This window comes from Aptenodytes patagonicus, chromosome 2 (genome assembly GCF_965638725.1).
Source record: "Aptenodytes patagonicus chromosome 2, bAptPat1.pri.cur, whole genome shotgun sequence".
Classification (NCBI taxonomy): domain Eukaryota; kingdom Metazoa; phylum Chordata; class Aves; order Sphenisciformes; family Spheniscidae; genus Aptenodytes; species Aptenodytes patagonicus.
Window position 1 is genome coordinate 74,085,410 of NC_134950.1, and position 21,761 is coordinate 74,107,170.

The 21,761-nt window shown below is 40.9% G+C and overlaps 1 protein-coding gene across 4 annotated transcripts in view; it reads left to right on the forward strand.

The window, feature by feature from the left end:
• Window positions 1-21,761, forward strand: part of EPB41L4B (erythrocyte membrane protein band 4.1 like 4B) — a 183,852-nt gene that overhangs the window by 19,204 nt on the left and 142,887 nt on the right. The window contains exon 1 of one of the 4 annotated variants that reach the window (XM_076330228.1): window positions 5,192-5,221. The exons of the other annotated variants lie outside the window; for them this stretch is intronic. The gene's annotated coding sequence lies outside the window, so the exon portion shown is untranslated. Of the gene's footprint in view, window positions 1-5,191; window positions 5,222-21,761 lie in introns of those variants that run through there. 4 annotated transcript variants of the gene reach the window in all.

Sequence of the window (21,761 nt, forward strand, 5' to 3'; positions counted from 1 at the left end):
GATGTTTTGTGTTGAACTTCATTCTTTGTTAGAAATGTTTCAAGGCTAGAACTTGTGGGTTTTATGATACGAAGTGTGTTTTTGATGCTTCATGACAGTGTGTGGAAGTAGTGTTTACCGCCCATGTCTTAACTTTACCTGGGATCTTGTTTTTGAGGAATCTGGCTCCTTCAAAAACTAAACCTGTGGAGGAAATTTCATTTCTGTAGAGGGCATACCTTACGACTATCATCTATAAAGCGTCTTTTGTGAACAAAGACAGGAGAATGATGCTGCCAGCCTGAGACTGCTAATGTAATTTTAGACAATACTTAAAGCAAAGTAGGACTATTGTATATTTTTGGTTAGATGAGGAGAAATGTTGTAAACTGGCTTCTATGGAGACTTGGCAAATAAAGTATTACTCAGATAGTCAAGTACTAGCGACCTTTATGATGCTCTGAAGTTTCGTACTTCAGTGTGCAGAGTTGGTTTAACCTGGGGGAAAAGATTTGACAAGTTGTTCTGCTTAGGCCTTCTAGTGAATAAGACCATGTCTTGAAGCTCAGTAAAAAAAAATAACAGTCAAAAGGTGGGTTAAACTGGTTTTTATAACCTTAGTGATATTTGGATTTAGTTAAATGGAATGTTAAGCATTAACACATGAAAAGATTAATGGCAAAATACTGAAGTTAGAAACCGAACAGCTTATAGCAATCCATTCGAAGTGCATTTTTCTAAACAAAGATGAACTCTTATATTTTTGTATTAAAGGTAGAGATTGCATTAACTGTACTGGAAGCCTGTGTAATTTATCATAATTTGTTTATAATAGTAAGAAAGAATGTTACAAACGATGCAACTCAGCATAGTCATTCTTCTTTTTGACACTTTGAATTTGCATGCTTGTGCAGCAGTCTTGACAAAAAATAGCATGACTTCAATTTGCTGCACGCTTTTAGGAAAAAAAGAAAATCAACCTGAGATTGTCAAGTGTGTGTTTTTCCCCACCCTTAAGAATTTGAAAGTGTTTGCTAACTCACATAGAAAGAGGTGCAAATATTGAGATGATGTGAGTTGGGAAAAGTTTTGTTTTTAAATACATAAACACTTGGTAAACTTGAATAAAATCTGCATTCCTCAGTGATCTTATGCTCACAGAATGCAGTAACTTGGTGTTTTTACTCTAATAATGGTAAAGCGCACCTGTTGTTGCAATAAAACTGCAATATGTATGCTTTGTGACTATAATGATCTCTGTTTTGAGTTACCATGACTCATTTGGGGATGGGCTGTGATGACAGACTGAACTCATGACATGTAACAATTTTTGGTTTGTTACATTCTCTTCCTGAAGCTGTTGTGCTCTTCACATGAATTTTTAATGACTGTTTCCTGACTTATCTTAATTGTATGTTGGTGCATTCTGTACTTGCTTTGGGCAAAGGAAACTCCAAGTACAGCTCTGGGACCTAAAGATCTAGAGAGTGATAAAAACTTACTTCTAAATCAGTAGATAAATAAACTGGCACCAGTACTTAGCACAGTGTTGGTAAAACTGTCTTTGATGTAAAAGCAAACCTGAACTTGGGAAGATAAGTTTATTTAGAAAAAGAAAAAAAAATGTTGCCTTTGTTCTTCCCGTGTAGAGGATGTACTTGTTCAGTTTGAGGGGAGAAGTTGAGGAAGAAAGAAAAGGTTTGTGGTCGAAGCCAGACTTCCATTCCTGAAAGAAAAAGATTCTCTGATAGGGGAGAACTTGACTGCTGGCATTAGGATAATCATCTCCTATGGTCAAGTAGTATTCAAATAATTTCTGGTTGCCTTTATTACCGAGATTCTGTTACAGACAGCCAGAGGATCTTTTCTTTATATAAGTTAGGCTGAACTGTCATGCTTTTGAATTTCCTAGTGTTGGGTGTTTTTTTTTCTTAAAAAATTTATGCTAACAGTTTTTAAAATCAGGGTTGACATAAGGTTTCTGGAAACTAATGAGACTACAGCCTCTGCTGTGGAAGGTGCGGTGTAAAGGTTGGGAACCTTGTGTTAATTTAAAATGTCATATGAATAAAAGAGCAGTAAAAGCGAGAGGAAGGGCAAAGGCAATAAGAATGTGACTTTGGTGGCTAGCTGCAGCGTGTGCGCACCTTTAATGGCTCCAGATCACAAGCTCACTTTGTTGATAGTCATCACCTCGATGCACTTCTGCCAGTGTCATAGAATGAAGCAGGACTAGTGCTTCCCAACTGATCACGCTGAATGTTACGCTTTGCTAATATCAAATGCAGACAAGGTACACATCTGTAACATATTCCAATCCTGATTCTCCTTCCTACCCCCTCCCTCCTGCAGTAATTGTGGTGTCTAGTAATAAAGGTTTTCACAAGCACTTTGTACAATTTAAAAGTCCAGCAAAGATAAAGTACAGATTATGATGTTCTTTTGTTGAGAAACTGGGATGACTGTGCCATCTTTCTTTTGAGGTGAATTCTGGCAGCCCAGAATGAGCAAGGAGGACAGTATTTAGTAGGGTGCAATATCTGAATAAGGTCATTACTTCAACAAATACGGTTCTCCTAGAGTGATTTGGAAAAGTAGAGGCAGCTTATCTAGAAAACACCAATCATTAAATGCTGTTATTTAGATTGTCCATTTAGCATGAGTGCCAATTTTCAGATAAAGAAAGTTGATGGGAACAGATTCAAGTCAACACAGTTGGTTTTATTCCTGATGTTTAAGGGATTATGTTCTTTTAGTTCGTGTTGTTAGAAGCGTTTTGCCAGGAAAATGCATCAAAGATGAATCAACAAAATGAACTCTGTTCAATAGCTAAAACATCCTTCTTGGCTGCAGTATTTATGTATTAAAGTTGAATGCTTGTCTGCTTTGCACAGGTCTTCCAAAGTAATTAACATGTATATATTGTTATATAGTAATTAAAACATTGGCAATTTAAAAGGATCTATTAAACCTAAAAATGCCAGGCTTGAGGAAGCCATGTGTATGTGTGGTTGCTGGAGCAATTTGTCATTTGAATTGAGAATGAAGCCCCTATTGAAAGCAAATGAACTAGGAAAGAACTGATCCAGCTGTATTGTAAACAGGCCTTAGAAATTAGTATAAGGCCAGTGTTTATTCATACTGAAAATGTAAGATAGCGGCTTGTGACACTGGAAGAATGTTTAACTGTTGCATGATGATTTTGTTTTCCCAACGGGTGTGAGGTAAGGAGGGTGGGAGGCAGGCTGAGAAAAAGACACTTAAGGAGAAGTGGTAGCATGTCCCCTTAATTACGGAATCTAAGCAAGTTGATCTGGTGGCATACTATCAGTCTTGATACTAAATGTGAGTGGTCTTAGGACCACTATTTAAATAGGGGCTTGTGGTGAAAGTGTGGCATTGCTAATGTCAGTGAATTGTAGTTCATAACTGGGTATTTTTACCAGCATGGATCCATTTTTTGATGTACACTTTGGGCATACTGAGATTGTGGTGGTTTTGCCCAGTAGCATCATGTATATAGCCTATTTGCTCTTGCATTCCCTTCCTTGAAACCATGTTTCAGGTCCTATTTCATTCTAGTTCTTGGTCCCAGAGAGCCGTTTGACTCCACAGAACTGTACTTGAAACTCGGGAAGACAAAACTAAAATTTCTGGACAGAACCAGAGTAAGATGAGTATTTCTGAGTTTACTGTGGTGCCAACAAGCTGGGACCTGCTTATCCCAGTGCTCCACCCTTGTCAGGAGGCAAGCAGGCAGTGCAAACAGTAATACCTCAATAGGCCTTTCACCTGCCCAGAACAAACACAGATCTGGTAGACTATCTTGGCAGATGATATGCAGGCAACCATGATGAATTTCTCTTCCATAGTTGAGATTCGGTGTAGATCTGTTTCTCTAAACAGAAAATATCATGTTTTGTGCTCTGAAGCAGGTGTCAAGCTTCAGACTGCCTTTGTTGTCTCAGTCTTCTCTATGCTTACTTCTTTTTAAGTATGGTTTGGGGGGTGGGGATTTGAGAAAATGGAGAGTCAGTGCAAGTCTAGCAGTCAACAACATTCAGATGTGCCCCTCAGGTTCACTTTCTTCCATTTTGGAAACTGGTTTGTTAAGAGAATAGACCAAGACTGGTCTACCATGCAATAGAAACCTTTTGCAAGATTGCATTACTGATAAAAGTATGTGGTTTTCACCTGAGCTCATCCCTTACATTTCACTATTTAAAAATTTCTAGGAGGGGTGTTTTATGGTAGCTCCAGTTCCCGTGTCTTAAGCAATTTTTGTCTTGCCAATGTTACAGCCTATATAGTAAGCCATTTTTGAGCCCTGCTAATGTACTGTCTTCAGTTGCTCATTCTTGAAGCTTACTCCCTGAAATCAATTCAGTCTGAAGAGCTAGGAAAGTCGCTGTCTGCTTTAGTTAATTTGGGTTAAGGCGCTGCTGTGATCCTTCTACTTCCTTTTCCTTCACTTTCCAGTTGCTTAGCATGTTGGTTTTATTTCAGTTAAAGCAGAATGTTAGTTGTACTCATTCTTCCCCAAGTCACTTTTACACCTGGGAGATCTTTAGGTCCATTAGTTTTGTTGGTAGGGAAAAGCATGACCAAATGAGGACTTTGTTTCTGGTTTGTCCAAGGAGACTGCTAGCTAACAGAGGTGCTCTTTTCCACTTCAAAAAGAAGTCCTGGCAGCATCTGTCTGCGTAAAAGTGTTTGTGTATTGGATGTCTGCAGGGCTGCTGCTTCATCCTGGGTGTTCCTTTCCCCAAAATAATTCAACAGGAGCCCAGTTCTTTTGTTCTTATTTAGGTGTCTAAAGGTAGCTAAGACTCGACCGATTCTTATCTCGCAGACTTTGAGATTTACTATTTGTTGCCACAAGTGGGATGAGAGTAGGCAGAATGTGAAGGAACAGATCTTATGCAACCTGTGGTTGTTCGGACTCTGTGCAAGTGTTACTTGGCTTGCATTCCTCCTCTGCCCCCGTTTCTTCAGCATGGTTGATGCTGAGATGAGGCATTAGCAAGGGAAGTGGGACAACGGAGACTAAGCTACCTTTATATAGAAGCTACACCCATCTGGGGTGATTGAGAAGTTCTAGAGTCTGTGCTCTGCACAGGTGAGCAGTCTCCATGGACAATGCCAGTTGGATACTGTCTGAAAAGTCTTGAGATGCTTGCCTGGGAGACGTGGAATCCGCAGAGACATGACTTCTTTATAGAGGCCCAGTTACTGAAGAGAGGTAATGGTGGGGAGCTCTTTTTTCTGTGTACAAATCAGCTGTACAGATTATATATGTACAAATACCATATTCTGCTCTTTCCAAGAGTGAGTGAGAGCATAGAAGCTGCTGTGGCGAGCACAGGTTCAGAACAGAGGAATGTTGCTGGGCATTGAAACCAAAATGAGGGTTTGATTCCCTTATCTCCTGCCTGCCTTCTGATAAACATGGAAACTGCAACTAAATTTCGCAATTCTAACCTTTGGTATATGCCTTTTCATGTCATAATGTAATCTATTGTATGATAATTAGCCATCCAGAACATAACAGAAGCACATAATGATTTTTATGCTAATAGTGCTACGAACTTAATTTTATTTCATGGCTAAATGTTTGTGTACGGAGGGAAAAAAAAATCACAGCACTATCCACACAAAATTGATGTATCGGTTGCAGATAGCTTTATAACCTTGTCTGGTCATCACAAATGGCCTTTGGCAAGAAATTTTGTCATTTGCACAGGTACCGTGCTTGCCTGTGATAACAAGATGGGGTTTCAGAACCTGTGTGTGTACTTACAGGGTAGGTTTTGCTGTTTTTCAAGCTAAGGCGCAGATTTCTAGTGGTGTTCTACTTCTGTTGTACTCTGACAACTCTCCAGCATGTTCGCTGTGCACTTGCACTATGGTCTACTGTAAAGGGGCTAGTAATACAAATACTTTCATCTCTTTCTAATCTCTTACCATATAAATAAAACTTTGCTGAAAGCATCCAAAAAGATTTTTATTTTTTTGAGTGCATGCCTCAGTCCTGTAATGTAGTACAGGCATGTATGACTTGTTGTTCAGTTGCTGAATGAAAAGTTAGAAGAATTAACGTTCCCTTAGAAAGATGATAAGTTTTCTTGGAATAGCTGCTTAAATAAATGAGAGATTGTGTCACACACACACACACCCCCCTCAAAAAAGGCTGAATTAATGGATGCTTTCATACCAGCCTTTAGGTATTTTGAATCTTAATTTAAAGTTTAAATTTAAATCTGAATAAGGACGGAATGTTGTTTGTTATTGTGTGAGTGTGTGCAATGTGAGTGTGTGCAATTTGAAAGACATTTATGCCACAGCTGTTACTAGTGACACCTGTTTTGATTCCTGATTGTTCTCTTTTTCTACTCCTAAATGACACACATGCTGGGAGGGTTTGCTTATTTTTTTAATGTAATTTTGAAGAAAACTCATTTTGGTGAATTTCTTGATGTACTTACTCTAAGATGTTAAGGGGTTACACTCTTAGAATAAAGGACCCTTAATCTTATTCTACATAAATGTTTACGTGTCGGTTTGATTTTCTGAATACAATAAATCTTTTCCTGAAAGCTGATAGCATTTAAAAAAAAAAAAACAAAAAGGTTTTTTTGGTTTTGTTTTGTTTGTTTGTTTGGGTTTTTTTTTGGCTTTCATGTATGAGCATGAATTACTGAGACAATTAAAGCCATAGGAACGATGACATAGCTAGCACGGATAAATATGTTTTTCCCTAAAATAAACCGGAAGGGTATGGAATACTTCTCTGCCAGTAAAGGTGCTAAAATCCCAGATAGAAGGGAAGTTAAAATTTTCAGTAAATTAGAGCATTTTGTGTATGTAGAAACTGGCCTGATTGCTTGTAATAAAGCAGCAGTGCTTCAGGTGAAAGCTGAACCCACATTCCAGGATTATCTGATGTTTATTATCAAGAAATGTTCCTCATATGTTGGAGGAAATACAAACTCAGTGCTATTAAATAACCTGGAATAAAGCAGGCTTCTACCAGTCATAGCTTGCTTGTAGTAGAGTGTAATACACAGGAGAAACTAATGTAGAAAGAATCATTACAAACCTGAATTTCTCCATCTGAGTTTTGGGTGTTGAAACAGCAGTGATAACTGAGAATTTGCTTCCGTACTTGGAAGCAGACAGACATGCACAGTGACCCAGAATAAAGAACACTATTACTAGCAATAGTATTGGGAACAAATACAGCTTTTTATAAACCATGTTCCCAATGAAATTATTTGGACTTTGTGCAAGCTTAATTGAAAGCAGTAGAGACCTCTGCCTTTGCTCTACATTGTTTACATCTCAAAACTTCAAAGGCGGCTGTTTAACAAATTGGAAAAATAAGGGACTGAAGCAATAGCAAAATCTAGGGTTTAAAATCGGAAGTGTGCCGCCCAGCGCTGAGTTATTTCTGTACATTGTTGCCTTGATTTTTTTTTTTTTTGTTCTTCTTCATTTGAACCTGAAGTATAGCTGAAGGTTATGTGCCTTGGAGGGTGGTGGTGTGTGCCCACATTTCACTTCATTTCAGTTGGGCGCACAGTCCTTTGGGCTGCCTTGTAAATACCAACCTCTTTGTATGTGTGTTTCTTTTTAATCTTGATAGCATTTGTTTTGTTATATTTGATCTTGGCATGCATGTATATTAGCTCCATGGTAGAGATGAGTCACATCTGAGACACTGTACAAGTGCAGTGCTGTTTATCAAGTAGTAATTTCAGACTTCATTTAAATATATTTCGTTTAGCTTGAAGGTGTGTGCATGCTGAAGAACAGGCTTGACAAGATCTTGAAGTGTAAGTTGTAGCAAAGCAAATGTGATCTGTAAGGATTTTATAGCTCTGAAGAGCAGTATTAAGAGTTGTTGAAATGATGCAGAGAACAGAAGAAAGATTTGGTAGAAGATGAAGAAAATGGAAGAATATGAAAAAAACGGAGAATGGATAAAGTATAAAATAAGACAGTTGGGAAACAGATTGCTCAAGTCAGTCTTGAAAAGAAGAGTATAACTTACAGAAGGAAAGTTCTGCTATTTACCTTAAAGCTAAGCTACTAAATAGGATGAAAAAGAATAAAAATCATGAAATAGAAATTAAAAAAGAGGAATAAACAAGAACAAAAGAGTGTTTCAGTCTTTTCTCCTCTTAAAATATGTCTAAATGCTGCGTGGCATTGTCCATTCTCAGGTATGTGTGAGTGAAACTTCAGTGGTTTGAACTGATCTGTCAGGACCTTCTGTGCATTTTGTGACTCCTAACTCTTGCACTAAAGCACGGGAAGAGCACGTGTCCCGTCTCTCAAGTTGTTCTTACAGCAGTGGTAGGGAGACAGAATCTAGAAACCATTTAATCTTTTATCTTTGTTAGGAGTCATAGACTGGCTTGTCCTTCGGTTATTTGGTAGAAAGTCTTACCTTCCTGTTCCTGTCCCTTAGCAAAGGCAAGCGCCGAGTCCTGCACCTAGGGAGGAATAACCCCATGCATCAGTACATGCTGGGGGCTGACTGGCTGGAAAGCAGCTTTGCGGGAAAGGACCTGGGGGGTCCAAGTGGACACCAAGTGGAACATGAGCCAGCAATGTGCCCTTGCTGCAAAGAAGGCTAATGGCATCCTGGGCTGCACGAGCAGGAGTGTTGCCAGCAGGTCGAGCGAGGTGATCCTTCCCCTCTGCTCAGCACTGGTGAGGCCACACGTGGAGTGCTGGGTCCAGTTCTGGGCTCCCCAGTACAAGAGAGATATGGAGATACTGGAGAGAGTCCAGTGAAGGGCTGCTAAGGTGATTAAGGGACTGGAGTATCTGTCATAGGCGGAAAGGCTGAGAGAGCTGGGAGTGTTTAGCCTAGAGAAGGCTCGGGGGGGATCTCATCAATGTATATAAATACCTGAAGGGAGGGTGCAGAGGAGGTGGAGCCAGGCTCTTTCCAGTGGTGCCCAGTGACAGGGCAAGAGGCAATGGGCACAAACTGAAACACAGGGGGGTCTGTCTGAACATCAGGAAAAGTTTTTTTTACTGTGAGGGTGATCAAGCACTGGAACAGGTTGTTCAGAGAGGTCGTGGAGTCTTCATCCTTAGAGATATTCAGAAGCTGTCTGGACAAGGTCCTGGACAACCTGCTCTAGTTGGCCCTACTTGAGCTGGGGGATTGGACCAGAAGACCTCCAGAGGTCCCCTCCAACCTCAACTGTTCTGATTCTGTTCCTAACGTGCATTTGTTAAATTAAAGAACAAACAAACTCTGAAGATATCAGGGATTTAATACTGTAAAGGCATTTTGGACCACAGAAATATAAGTGATGGTGTTCATTTGCCCATGATACTGGGGCAGAATCAAGTCTTTTTGGACTATATGTCAATCTTGTTCTTGCAAATCATCAAAGGCAAGAGATCCCACAGCATCCTTAGGTATCTTGTTCCTTTATTTTAGTGTTCTAACTATTAAAACTTTATTCTAATCCAAATCATCTCAGCTGCAAGTTTAAACTTTCCTGTTCCATCCAGAACCTCGCTGATTGCTGTCCTCTTCATACATACTTCTGTGTATTGAAAGAGTATATGTCCAGATTGTTGTGGTTGGGCTGTGGGTTCTTAGGTGGTAGGTGGGACAGCCTTTTGCATTTTTGAGACAAACACCCAAGCAACCTTGTTACTTGTTCCTTATAAGCCACATTTGCTAAAACCATTATCCTTGCAGTTCTCTCTTGGGTGCTTTCTCTTTATCTGTCAGCAGTTTAAAATGTGGAGCCCCAAACTGAGTATGGGATTCCAACTGTGATGTGTTATTAGCACCAAGGAACTATAATTGCTTTCCAGACGTCACTGATTGTCTAGGATAACACTCCTAGAAATGGGACTTGCTTCTTTTGGCAACAGTCTAGTATTGGCTGTGTGCAGTTTTTAATCCACTGTGAGCACCCTGTTCTCCTCTGCTATACTGCTTCATTGATTTATCCCCTTTGTATAATATTTCATATTTGGTGGGGTTTTTTTGTGTTTAAACCTCTTTTGTTTGATACTTTAATAGTACCACTTTGACTTTTTAGTGTAATCTTTAAAAAACATTATTGGTACAGAATTGTTTATTTTGGACATTTTCACCTAAGTTATTTGAGCTACAGTCTGTCTTGATGCCATCTATGAATGTTTAAAAGCGTACCCATACTGTCATCCAAACCACTAATTAAACTGTTGGAAGGAATCAGATCCAGAAAATAACTTTAAATGCCCTTCTGCTGGTTATTTAGCTGCTGTCTCGTGAGTGCAGTTGATTAACCAGATGAGTCCCTGCATCGTTGTTTTTTAGGTTATATTTCTCTAACTTGTTTCTGAGAGTGTTTAGGGAAATTTATGTTGGGAGCCTATAAGATTGAACTATATTTCACCTGTAGCTTTCCTTTCAACCTTTGGGTTAATTGCTCTGTTGGAATAGAAAGAACAGGCTTTGGGATGCGGTAACATCCATCTTAATCCTCCCCTCAGATATATCTTCTGCATTGTGGTTATTTGCACTCTTAAACGGGAGACCTGGATCCCTGTGGAAACCTTGTAAGTAATATGTCCTGTGGAAATAGTTGAAATGCCCTTGTCTGAGGGGGGAAAAAAGTAACATCTATATGTACTTCTCCTCCTGTGAAGAGAAGCCAAGTATTTTACAGTGAAACCCGAAATACTGAGAATTTGCAGAAATAACCCATTCTAACTATAGAAAGAGGGCAGTCCTCTTCTACTCTGATAGAGGCAGCAAGCTGGAGAAAGTAGCAGTTAAGAGTTTTGGCTTTTTATTTAAGTAGCAGGATGGAAGAAATAGTATATCAATAGGCTCCTAGCTTGTAAATGCAGTTGTCTTCATGCTATTTGCTATAACATTTCCTAGACAAATCAACCCCCTTCTAAGGTAGACTGCGAATAAATAAATAAATAAATTTTAAAAATAGTTGCCCAGGACCTTTATTCTAAGGGAACATGGTATGTGGTTTGTATATCAGAGGGGTTTTTTTCTTTGTTCTTTTTAGTCTGGATTTGCTTGCTAGTAATGAGTAGAGATAGGATCCAGTAGTGTGGAAAGACTTACTTAAACTGCCTTCTTGGAGTGGACCATTTTATATTTTGGGAGCTTTCCTCTTTGTATTTATGTCACTGAAGGGCCACTGTGTTATTATGAGGATTTACTTTGGATATTGCTGTTTTCCACTTCAGTGGTAACTTTTCTCATAGAAGAATTAGTTACGGAAGCAGCTTTGCTTTTCCGGTATCTTAGCTTGATAAAGGAAAAGAAATAGATGATTTTTTCCTTTTTAAAAGTAGGAACTCTTGAAAAATGGCCTGTGGAAGATTGGTTGGCGTTAACAGTGCAAATCTTCTTTCTAACTGCTGATTTCTAAGCCATTCAGACACCCACGGACTGTTCCCCCTGCTTGACAGTGAGGCTGTGCAGGTGCAGGGTCCTGGAGCACTCTCCATCTCTGGAAGAAGCAAGCCAGCAGGCATTTTTGAGGCTCGTGTTGCTGAAATATAATTGCATGTGGATCCCCCCATCTGTAATAGAGCAGAAAGATTCCCACCTCGGCCCCTTCTGGACAGAATTATAAACCCAGTAAAGCAGATGCTTCATGGAGTATCTGCAAATCAAGAGATACCTCTGAGTTGTTTGCTGTTATCTTGAAATTAGTTATTCCAGCCTTCTGCAGAAAATGCCGTTTCTTCTTTCCAGCAGAAAATGCCATCTACTGCAGAGATCTCTGAGCATACATTAAGCGTTGTTCTGTTGACTGCTGATCAGCGCAGTATTTTTATTAGCCTTTCTACTCTTGGCAAAAAGGATCAGGAATTGCAAGAGTGACCCTCCTTTGGGGGGGGGCAGGGGCAGGGAATACTGTGGTGTGTGTTCTCATGTGTCTTATGTTGCAATGCATTGACTGTTGTTTCTGTACTTTTCAATACAGAAGTGCTTCTAAAATATTGGAAGTATTTTCAAATCCCTCCTTCTGTCAGTAGGTAGAGATACTCATTCTGATCTGGTTTTGGTCACAAAATGACCTCGAACTATCTTGATGTGGAGGAGTGTTTTCCCTCCATTTTTGAATTCAGATTTTTCTTTGGTGTAATGTAAGTTTAGAGGCCATAATGAAGTGTCATAAGGTGATGCTGTGTAAGCTACTGAACTATGAAATCCTGAAGTTATGAAACCAATTGGATTTCTCCAGTGGAAGAAAAAATTACGTGGTATAAAAAGAGGTAAAGTTGCTGTCCAAAACTGTCTCTTCAGAGAAACTTAAACAGGAAAATGCTTAGTATAACTATATTCTTCTTATCGGAGACCTTTCTAGATGCATTCAGTTCATAGTTGTGTGGGTTGGAATGATAGTCCAAACTCTTACTCAAAGCAGAGTCAAAACTGAATTTAGACCAGGTTTTTGTTTGTATTCAGACTGAAGGCTTTGTCATGTCTTGGAAACTTATAAGGATGGAGATTCTACAACCTCCCTGGGCCAGCCTAGTGAGAAGGTTTTTAGTATATCTATTTGGAACCTTTCCTATTTCAATTTGTGTCTTGTTCTCTTACTATGTATCTCAGTGAAGAGCCTGGCTCTGTCTGTCTTTGCAGTTACTTCTGCTTAGATATCAGAAGATTGTTCTTCTGTCCCCCAAATCCTTTTCTCTAGGCTAAACAAGCCCAGTTCCTTCAGCCTTTCTTCACAGGGAAGGTGCTGCAGTCCCCGTAAGACTCGTGGCCCTTTGCAGAACCTACTCCGGTTATCAATGTCATTCTTGTACATGTCCTAAAACTGGATGCAGTCTCCCAGATGTGATCCAACAAGCGCTGAGTAAAGAGGAATAGTGAGTTCCCTCAATCTGCCTGCTGTGCTCCTGTTGATACACTCCAGTATGCTTGTTGGCCTTCATTGTTGCCAGGGCGCGCTTCTGGTTTGGGTTCAGCTTGCTGTCTGCTGGGAGCCTCAGGTCCTTTTCAGCAGAGCTGTTCCCCAGCTAATCAGACCCCAGCCTGTACCACTGCAGAGGGTTAGCCTGTCCCAAGAGCAGAACTTCATTTATTTTTGAATTTAATGTGGCTTCTGTTGGCCCATTCTGCCAGCCCATCTAGGTTGCTTTGAATGGCAGCCCTGCCCTTGAGGCTGTCAGCTAAAAACACACACACACACACACACACACACACACACACACACACACCCCCACCCACCCACCCACCCACCCACCCCCCCAGCTTGATGTCTTCCAAAAACTCAATGAGGATGCATTACAGTTGTGGAACTCTACTTGTAACTGGCCTCTAGGTAGGGTATGAACTGATAACTACTGCCTTTTGAGGCTGATCATCCAACTAGTGTTTCATCCACTTGGTAGTTAACCCATCTAGACTCTAATATACCAACTTGGATTCAGGGATGCTGTCAGTGACAGCTGTTGAAAGCTGAACAGTCAAGGTAAGCAACATCGACTGCTTTCTCATCCACAGATCTAGTCATTTTGTCATAGCAGCTAATGAGGTTGATCAAGCATGATTTACCCTTGGTAATCCATGCTAGTGTTTTTCATCATCATCATCATCATCTTTGTGTGCGCTATAGTATTTTCCAAGAGGATGTGTTTCATGATTTTCACTCGGATTGAAGCAAGGCTGACCAATCTGTAGTTCTTCAGATTGTATTTTTACCCTTTTTGAAGATGTATGCAGTGCTTGCTTTTCCCTAGTCATTGGAATCTTCTCCAATCTCTGCAGCCTTTTCAAAGTGTCTCAAGAACTGGGAATTATTGGATGGACCTGAAACATCTATTCAGTGAATGGAAGAGTCAAAAACTTCTTAATGAAGGTACTTGTCCCATGCTCGTTTGTAAAACCAACCTATGGTGACTATTTCCTGCCTTGAAGTACTTGTAAGCAGAAGGAAACAGTGGAGAAATTAAAATGTATTTTTTTTTAATTAAAATGAGTAACAACATGAACACTTTCAGAACACTTCCAGTTACACATCTGAATGTTATACATCAATCCCTTTTAAAAGGCACAAATACTTTCTGCCATGGTTTTCTGTTTACGTCTTTCTTTTCATAGAATGGGACATATCCCAAAATTAAAGTTTTATCCAGTAGAGTTGCAGGGTTGTAACATGGTGAGATTGCATGTATGGGTGGAACACAGTCATGGATAGGTGTAGGCTGTTTAGGAAGGATCGAAAGGAAGAGAGAGGGAAAGCTGCACTCTTAGGTAGCTCCTTGTCTGCATAGAGCTCTAGGCAGAGACATGCTTGTTGAGTCTGTGGGGCAGAATCAGAGAGGAGGGAACACAAGCAGTGGTGTTTGGGAGTTTTTACAGATTGCCTGACAAGGTGGAAGTTGTGGTTAATGCTTTCTGGAAACAACTAGAGGTCTCCTGCCCATTGTCCTCACAGAGGCTTTCGGCCATCCAGACATCTGCTGGGAGAGCCTCAAAACTTTGGGCAGACGATGTTGGAAGTTCCTAGAAGGTGTAGATGATGAATTCCTAGCAGCCAGGGGTAATGCTCTGTTTGACCTATTTGACCACAACGATGGAAGAAGCTGGTGGATCTTGAGTTTAAGTGATCATGAGATGACTGAGTTCAGGATTTGGAGAAGTCTGGGAAGCTTAGCAGTAAAGTCAGGCCTGTGGACTGTAGCTTATCTGAGGATTTGCTAAATTAGAATGCCTAGAGAGGTAGTAAATAAGGGGCTTAAAAAGAAAAATTAAAGATCTTTTTAAAGAAAATCCATGGACAGCTCAAGAGCAGACCATGTCATTTTCCAGGAAGATCAGGACTTTGAGCGGAAAGCCCGCTTGACTGAGCAATAGGCTTCTTGATGAACAAAACCGCGGAAAAGGAGCATATAAGAAGTGGACATTATGAAATTTTTTTCCACTGGGAAGATAGTGTAGCACTGGAGCAGGTTATTCAGAGAAACCATGAGAATCTCTACCCTTAAAGGTTTTCAGGAGTTGGGTGTTCTATCTATCTATCCATCCAGCTGTCCTTCTTATGTCTGGATCTTGAAAACAAAGGATATGTTGGAGCCTCCTGTCCTTTGATAATTTTCATTATTTTGCTTTGTTTTTCTTTTATTTTGCTTGGGAGCGTGTATGTCTAGATGTGAAACCTCTCAATTCAGTGGGCATGCTTTAACAACCTCTAGCAGCATGCTAGCATGCTTTGCAGTTAATTAATGTACCTCCAATGTGTGGGGGGAGAGGTGGGGAAAGAAAAAACCACAGTTGTGTCCCTTTGAACAAGAATGCTTTGTTCAGCATTGGCACCAGTAGTCTTTTGGGCTTTGTCCTAGGGGAGCATGGTAATCTTTCTGGCTTCAGGATTGCAGTCTGGGTTTTCTTCCTATCAAGGGACTGGAGTCTAGGCAGAGTTTTACTAGGCAGGTTTTTGGGTTTTTTTTTTTTTTTTTAACTCTTCCCCATAATGATGAGACATTTCCTCCTAGTAATGGAATTCTAATAGTGCTGTTGGGGAATCCTTAGTATCCTTACAGGCTTCATTGCTTTGAATCAGCCTCTTGACTGAAACGGAGCTGAGAAAGTGGGATCTTAAGTGTGCGTGGGTATCTTCACATGTGCACCCATGCACACATTTGACTACTTTGGGGAGCTGGGAATTCCTCAGAAGCAGTTTTGTCTTTAACTCCTTGTATTTCACTAAATTGGCATCTCTGTCACAAGGGCTTTCGCTGTCACTGGTGAATGGCAATTCAAGTTCAGCATAATAGGAAGCGAGAAACTTGAAAGCAGTAGAGAGCTTGTGGATTCTTAAGAGTATGTTTAGTAATCCCTGTCTGTGGCTTCAAGAGTTAGTAAAGGGTATGTATATTCACACCAGAAGACTGAGTTTATTTTTTGAGGATAAACATTGGCTTGCTGCAGCAGCATAGTCCAAATCTCTGTGCTTAATATGTTTAATATGAAATAATCCTCTGTTCTGATTAGTACACCACTGATTATCCCCCTACCTTCATCTTAGTTGCTGCTTAATTATTATCTTTCAGAAGTAGTATGCCATACTGCTACACCTGCTATTTTTGTCTGGAACTGATAGTAATTTTATAATAATCTTTAAGTCCAGCTATTCTGTAGTGGGCATGTGTTGTGAACCTGATGCACAAAACCTGAGCTGCTCGTGAGTTTCTGTTTGAAAGCCCTAGCAGGCTAGTGGGTTGTGTGAGAGCTGTACTTCCTTTCCCTTTAATTTGAGGCATTGGCACTTCAGAGTTTTTGTTGCACAATTTTCTGGAGCTGTTTGTCTGGGCAGTGTGTTGCTTGGGCAATACTTTGAGTATGGGCTGTTGATTCAGGGCCTTCTGCCGACCGATGCCCAATTCATTTCCCTCCTGTACCTTGGTTCTTGTCTTGCAATATCTTCTCTAGTACAATTATTTACACATGCAAGAATTTTGTTAGTTTTGGAAAATTTTATCAGTTTTAATAAATTTGTCCATAAATATCGTCTGCTTTATTTTTCTAATGCTATGTACTTCCCCCCTCTGAGGCCTCCAGATTTGGCTTTTACATTTGTTTTTGTAACTAAAGTTGTTGTTCTTAGTAGCTTAAACTTAAAATAACTGTGTTTAGGCAAAAGTTAGATTGAATGTCTCCTCTCAAGTCTTATAGCTGTGCAGGGCCTGTAGTGTGAGCACCTAGATCATGTTAATAGTGCCCAACCAGGCACCATTAAGGCATGGTTGTACTGGGCACTGCAGGATTAGGCAGCAAGATAAATTCATGACCGTAAACAGATCTTGTAAGACTCGGTAAAGTGTGTATACCATCTAATAGAGAAAGCTGTTTGTTGTATTAACGCTAGCAATCCCTGTGAGTCCCAGGCTAGCAGAAGACAACCAGCTGGTTTCCTGTCTTTCTCCACATTGTCTCTTCCCCAAGTTGCATTCCTCAGTTATACCTTGTATATGTCAAAATTTACGCCTGCTTCTGTGGTTTCAGTTCCCTTCTTCTCAGTTTTATTGCTGTCTTTTCTTGACTCTTAAATGCTCCACATAGTTGGAGCCTTCACTTCGTTCAGTTAAAGTCTTTCTCCTCTACTTCACAGCAGTTGACTTTTTGATTCCTCAGTTTCTGGATCAGTAGCATATGAGATGTTAGATGTATATTCCTGTTATTGCATGTTTTCTTTGCCAGGTAGCTGATCTGCCTGCTATGTATAATACAGACAAAAATACTCCTTTTGTATTAATGTCATAACACTACATGAACAAAAGATTATTTGGCTCTACTAGCTCCTGCCCTGTCTGAAAACAACTAAGAAAGATTTAATCAGTTTATCAAGATGCTGGAAAAATAACATGGGATCAATAGCTGAGCTGCTACAAAGTGCAAAAAATACAGATGCCATCTACAGCTGTTGAAAAAAAAAATAAGATGTGGTTTTAGTGCCTGATGAAAATATGGTACGTGATATCTGTTCCATTACATAGTGCTACGTGTACGCCAGCTTGTTCTGACATGTAAATAAGGCAGTTCTCATTTCCTTATGAAACTTTGTAAATAGTGCAGCACCTGCTGATATCTTCCCGAGTGAGGAAGATGTTTGCAATTCGTGTAAATTCTCATCTCTAAGTATGATGTAAACATCACTAGTGAAAGACACCACTGAGTGCATAGTACACTCAGTTCTTATTCGTCTTGATGAGTTAGATTTAGGACTGTTGGTAGATTATTTTTGTTAGGGATTTCTTTATTTCAAGCAGTGTCTTTGGTATGCCCTTTGAACCCTTTTTAATCTTTGGTGAGTCTCTCATTACGCAGTGGAAAATGATATGTGTTTAACCTAGCTTTTAGTATTAAGGCTTAATAGCGTAAAGAACTGAGCCATAATAGTTCTAGCAGAGATGTTTTGCTATGGTTACCTTGCAGACCTCCTATTCTGACATGGGTGCTCAACTTCCTGAGAACTTCCTCTTTCCAAGGTGCAGAAGTTATTCCAGAATAAATCACTTGTAGCACAGCCTCTCCATGAGGGAAGTGGAATGTCCGTTATCTTACAGGGGATGCTCTTCTAGGCTTTCATGGTCAGCATCCAAAAGGTAAACAAGCCATAACTCATTTCTTCATCCGTGTATCCCTTCCAGGGTCTTGAAGACAACTAGCGGCTCTCTGGAAGATGGTGTTTTAAGCATTGGCTGTGTTGGGTTAAAACAAATTGGTTAGACATGCACCTTTCTGAAAATTGTTATTTGATCTTGTGTGTCTTGGGAACCAGATATATTACACCAATGGATTTTTTTTTTTTAAACGCTTGCTTTGTGTAGTTAGGCTTCCATTTCTCATGCACTTATGCTTGACTAAATAGACATTTTGGAGTAGAATAAGAGAGATGATTGTTTAAGTTAGTTTGATGTGTACCATTATCCTTGTGCTTCAGCAAATTCCTATGATTTAATACTCACCATAGTTTACGGTTTATCCTGAAAATTCAAAACAACTAGCAGCTTTAACAGTGATGAAAGCTAGAAGACAGCTGGAACATAATGTGAGAAAATACTTTGTTTCCAAATGCTGCATTGTAAACAAAACTGCATTAATTCATACGAGTTACACACAAAGTCAGGAAAGGCTTGTTACCAACAAACTGTCAATCTTATGTCTGTTCACTTGCAGGAAGCTTGAATTAGGGGGTGGGGGAAAGTGGGAGAGTTTATGACTCGCAGGGGTTGGGAGGTAATAAATCTAAACCTACGTTTACATTTAAAGTAACAGAAAGCTTTAAAAATGCTTTTAAAGTGTTAAATATTTGTCATATTGTCATTTGTAAATTTTGTGCTTTCATGATTCACTGGGGAAAATGGATTCACGGAGAATGAGAGAATAACTCAGGCTGGGGAAGGACAATTTGACATACACAAGATTTTGCAGCCCCTGGATGTTGTGAAAATGCTTGCAGGCACGTGTGCACTCCCCGCTGACCCTCTGTAGCCCATGGAGTCTTGGCACTTCACTTTGCGTGGAATCTCTGAGCAGGAAGGAGAGAGTGCTCTCACATCAGAATAACCTATATTTTGGTGGGTTGATTGTGTCAGTAAATATATTATATTTAAAAAGCTGTCTTGTAATGGAATGCCCACAGTTATTGAATAATGGAGTCATTTCTTCCTCTGAATGTTGGGAGGTGGGGAGGGAGGATGAGAGAGAGAGACAAATGAGCCATCCTGTTTCTCAGAGAGTGAAAGAGTTTTTATCACTCATTGAGGGCATGAGTTCAGTGCTCTGTATTGTGAGTAGAGAGTATTGCCTTTCAGTAACGATGAGTATGGCAGATGCAAGATAACCTTGTCTTGAGTTAGGACAGTAAGAGTGACTAAGGTGACTCCCTGCTCTCCATCCTCCCCCTGAACACTGGCTATTTTGAATCTCATACTGAAGGCCTAGTAATCTGTACATGATGTATGAGAAGCCTGGATACTGAGGTCAAGACAGGAGTCTGAAAAGGAGGGTAGGCATTTGTACTGAGTTTACATGGCAAGGTTTTGGTAGCAGGGGGGCTGCAGGGATTACTTCTGTCAGGAGATGCCAGAAGCTGTCCCCGTGTCAGACAGAGCCAGTTCCAGCCAGCTCCAAGATGGACCTGCTGCTGGCTAAAGCTGAGCCCATCAGTGACATTGGTAGCACCTCTGTGATAACATATTTAAGGAGGGGTAAAAAAAACCACTATGCAGCAGCTGTCAGAGAGAGGAGCAAGAAAAAGGTGAAAGAAACAGCCCTGCAGACACCATGGTCAGTGGAGAAGGGGACGGAAGAGGCGCTCCAGGCACCAGAGCGGAGATTCCCCTGCAACCTGTGAAGAAGACCATGGTGAGGCAGGTTGTCCCCCTGCAGCCCATGGAGGACCCCACGCTGGAGCAGGTGGATGTGCCCTGAAGGAAGCTGCAGCCCGTGGAGAGCCTATGCTGGAGCAGGCTCCTGGACGGAGCTGTGGCCCGTGGGGGGCACACACTGGAGCAGTCTGTTCCTGAAAGACTGTGCCCCGTGGAAAGGTCCCACGCTGGAGCCGTTCTTGAACTACAGCCCATGGGAAGGACCCACACTGGAGAAGTTCCTGAAGGACTGTATCCTATGGGAGGCATCCCATGCTGGAGCCAGGGGAACAGCGTGAGGAGGAAGGAGCAGCAGAGATGAAGTGTTATGAACTGACTGCTACCCCCATTCCCCAGTGCTACCTGGGGGGGAGGAGGTAGAAGAGTCAGGAGGGAAGTTGAGCCTGGGAAGAAGGGGAGGGGTGGGGAGAAGGTGGTTTTAGTCTTGTTTTTATTTCTCACTATCTTACTCTGTTATTGATTGGCAGTAAATTAAATTAATCTTCCCCAAGTCGAGTCTGTTTTGCCTGTCGCGGTAGTTGGTGAGTGTTTTTCCTGTACTTATCTTGACCCATGAGCTTTTCATCATGTTTTCTCCCCCTGTCTTGCTGAGGCAAAGGAGTGAGAGAGCGGCTTCGTAGGCACCTGGTGGCTAACCAAGGTTAACCCACCAGAGCGTCCAAGAATTAGACACAGAGATGAAGCAGCATGCTTCCAAACCTTTTTGTGCGTCAGGGTCAAGCAGTCTGCTGCTTTTCTTCTTGAGCATTAGTTTTAATGCTAGTTATGACAGATGAATTGTTCCTGTTGGGAGCTGAGAATCAAGCCTGGAGACATTTGTGAAACAATTCAACAGTGGTTTTGTTTGGAATTAAAAAAGACTTGTCGTCGTCCGTGGCCATCGCCGTGTCCCCCCACCCCCCCCCACCCCTTCAAATGAAAGGGTGCAGATTCCAAGCTAGTTTAGGTGAAAAAGTGTTGTTTAAAATGTAGGTAGTATTAGAGCATATGTTAGTGCAACATGTTGAATCTACTTTATAAATGTGTACAAGGTGCAAGACTGTTAGAAATTCTAGGAAGTTATAGGTAAAACTGAAAGGGAAACTGTAAGGTCAGTCAAATCACAGAGCCACAGAATTACATAGGTTGGAAGGGACCTAAGGAGGCTATCCAGTCCATCCTTTTGCTCAAAGGAGGGTCATCACTGAATTCAGACAGGGTTGTTCAGGGCTTTATCCAGTCAGGCCTTGGAAACCTCAAGCATGGAGATTCCATGCCCTCTCTGGGCAACCTGCTCCAATGTTTAATTATCCTCATAGTGTAACTTTTTTCCACGTATCAGTTGGAACCTTCACTATTTCAGTTGATACTCACAGTCTCTTATCTTCAAGAGCCTGGCTCTGACTTTTCAGTAACAACACGTTAGGTACTGAAAGGCTGCTCTTGGGTACCCGTAGCCTTCTCTCCTCCAGACTAACTGAGCCCAGTTCCCTGAGCCTCTCCTGATGGGGCATATGGTCCGGTCTCTGAACACCATCGCAGCCCTTTCCTGAACTCTAGTTTGTCAGCATCCTTGTGTACTGCCTTCACACCAAGTCGACTGCACACTCCAGCTTGGTGTCTTCAAAGAAATCAATGAAGATAGGTTCCACCTCTTCCTCCATGTGGTAGATGGTGTTAAATAAGATAGGTTCCTGGATAGATCCCTGAGGAGTTCCACTTACAACTGGACAGGTAGTCCAGTAATCCAGCCTTTTTGCACCCGCAGTAATCCACCCATCTAGACTATAATGTCCCAGCTTGGATGCAAGGATGTTGTGGGAAACCAAGTTGAAAACCCAACAGCCAAGATAAACAACTTTTGCTGGTCTTCCATCCAAGATTTAAAAAGAGGGTATAATTTA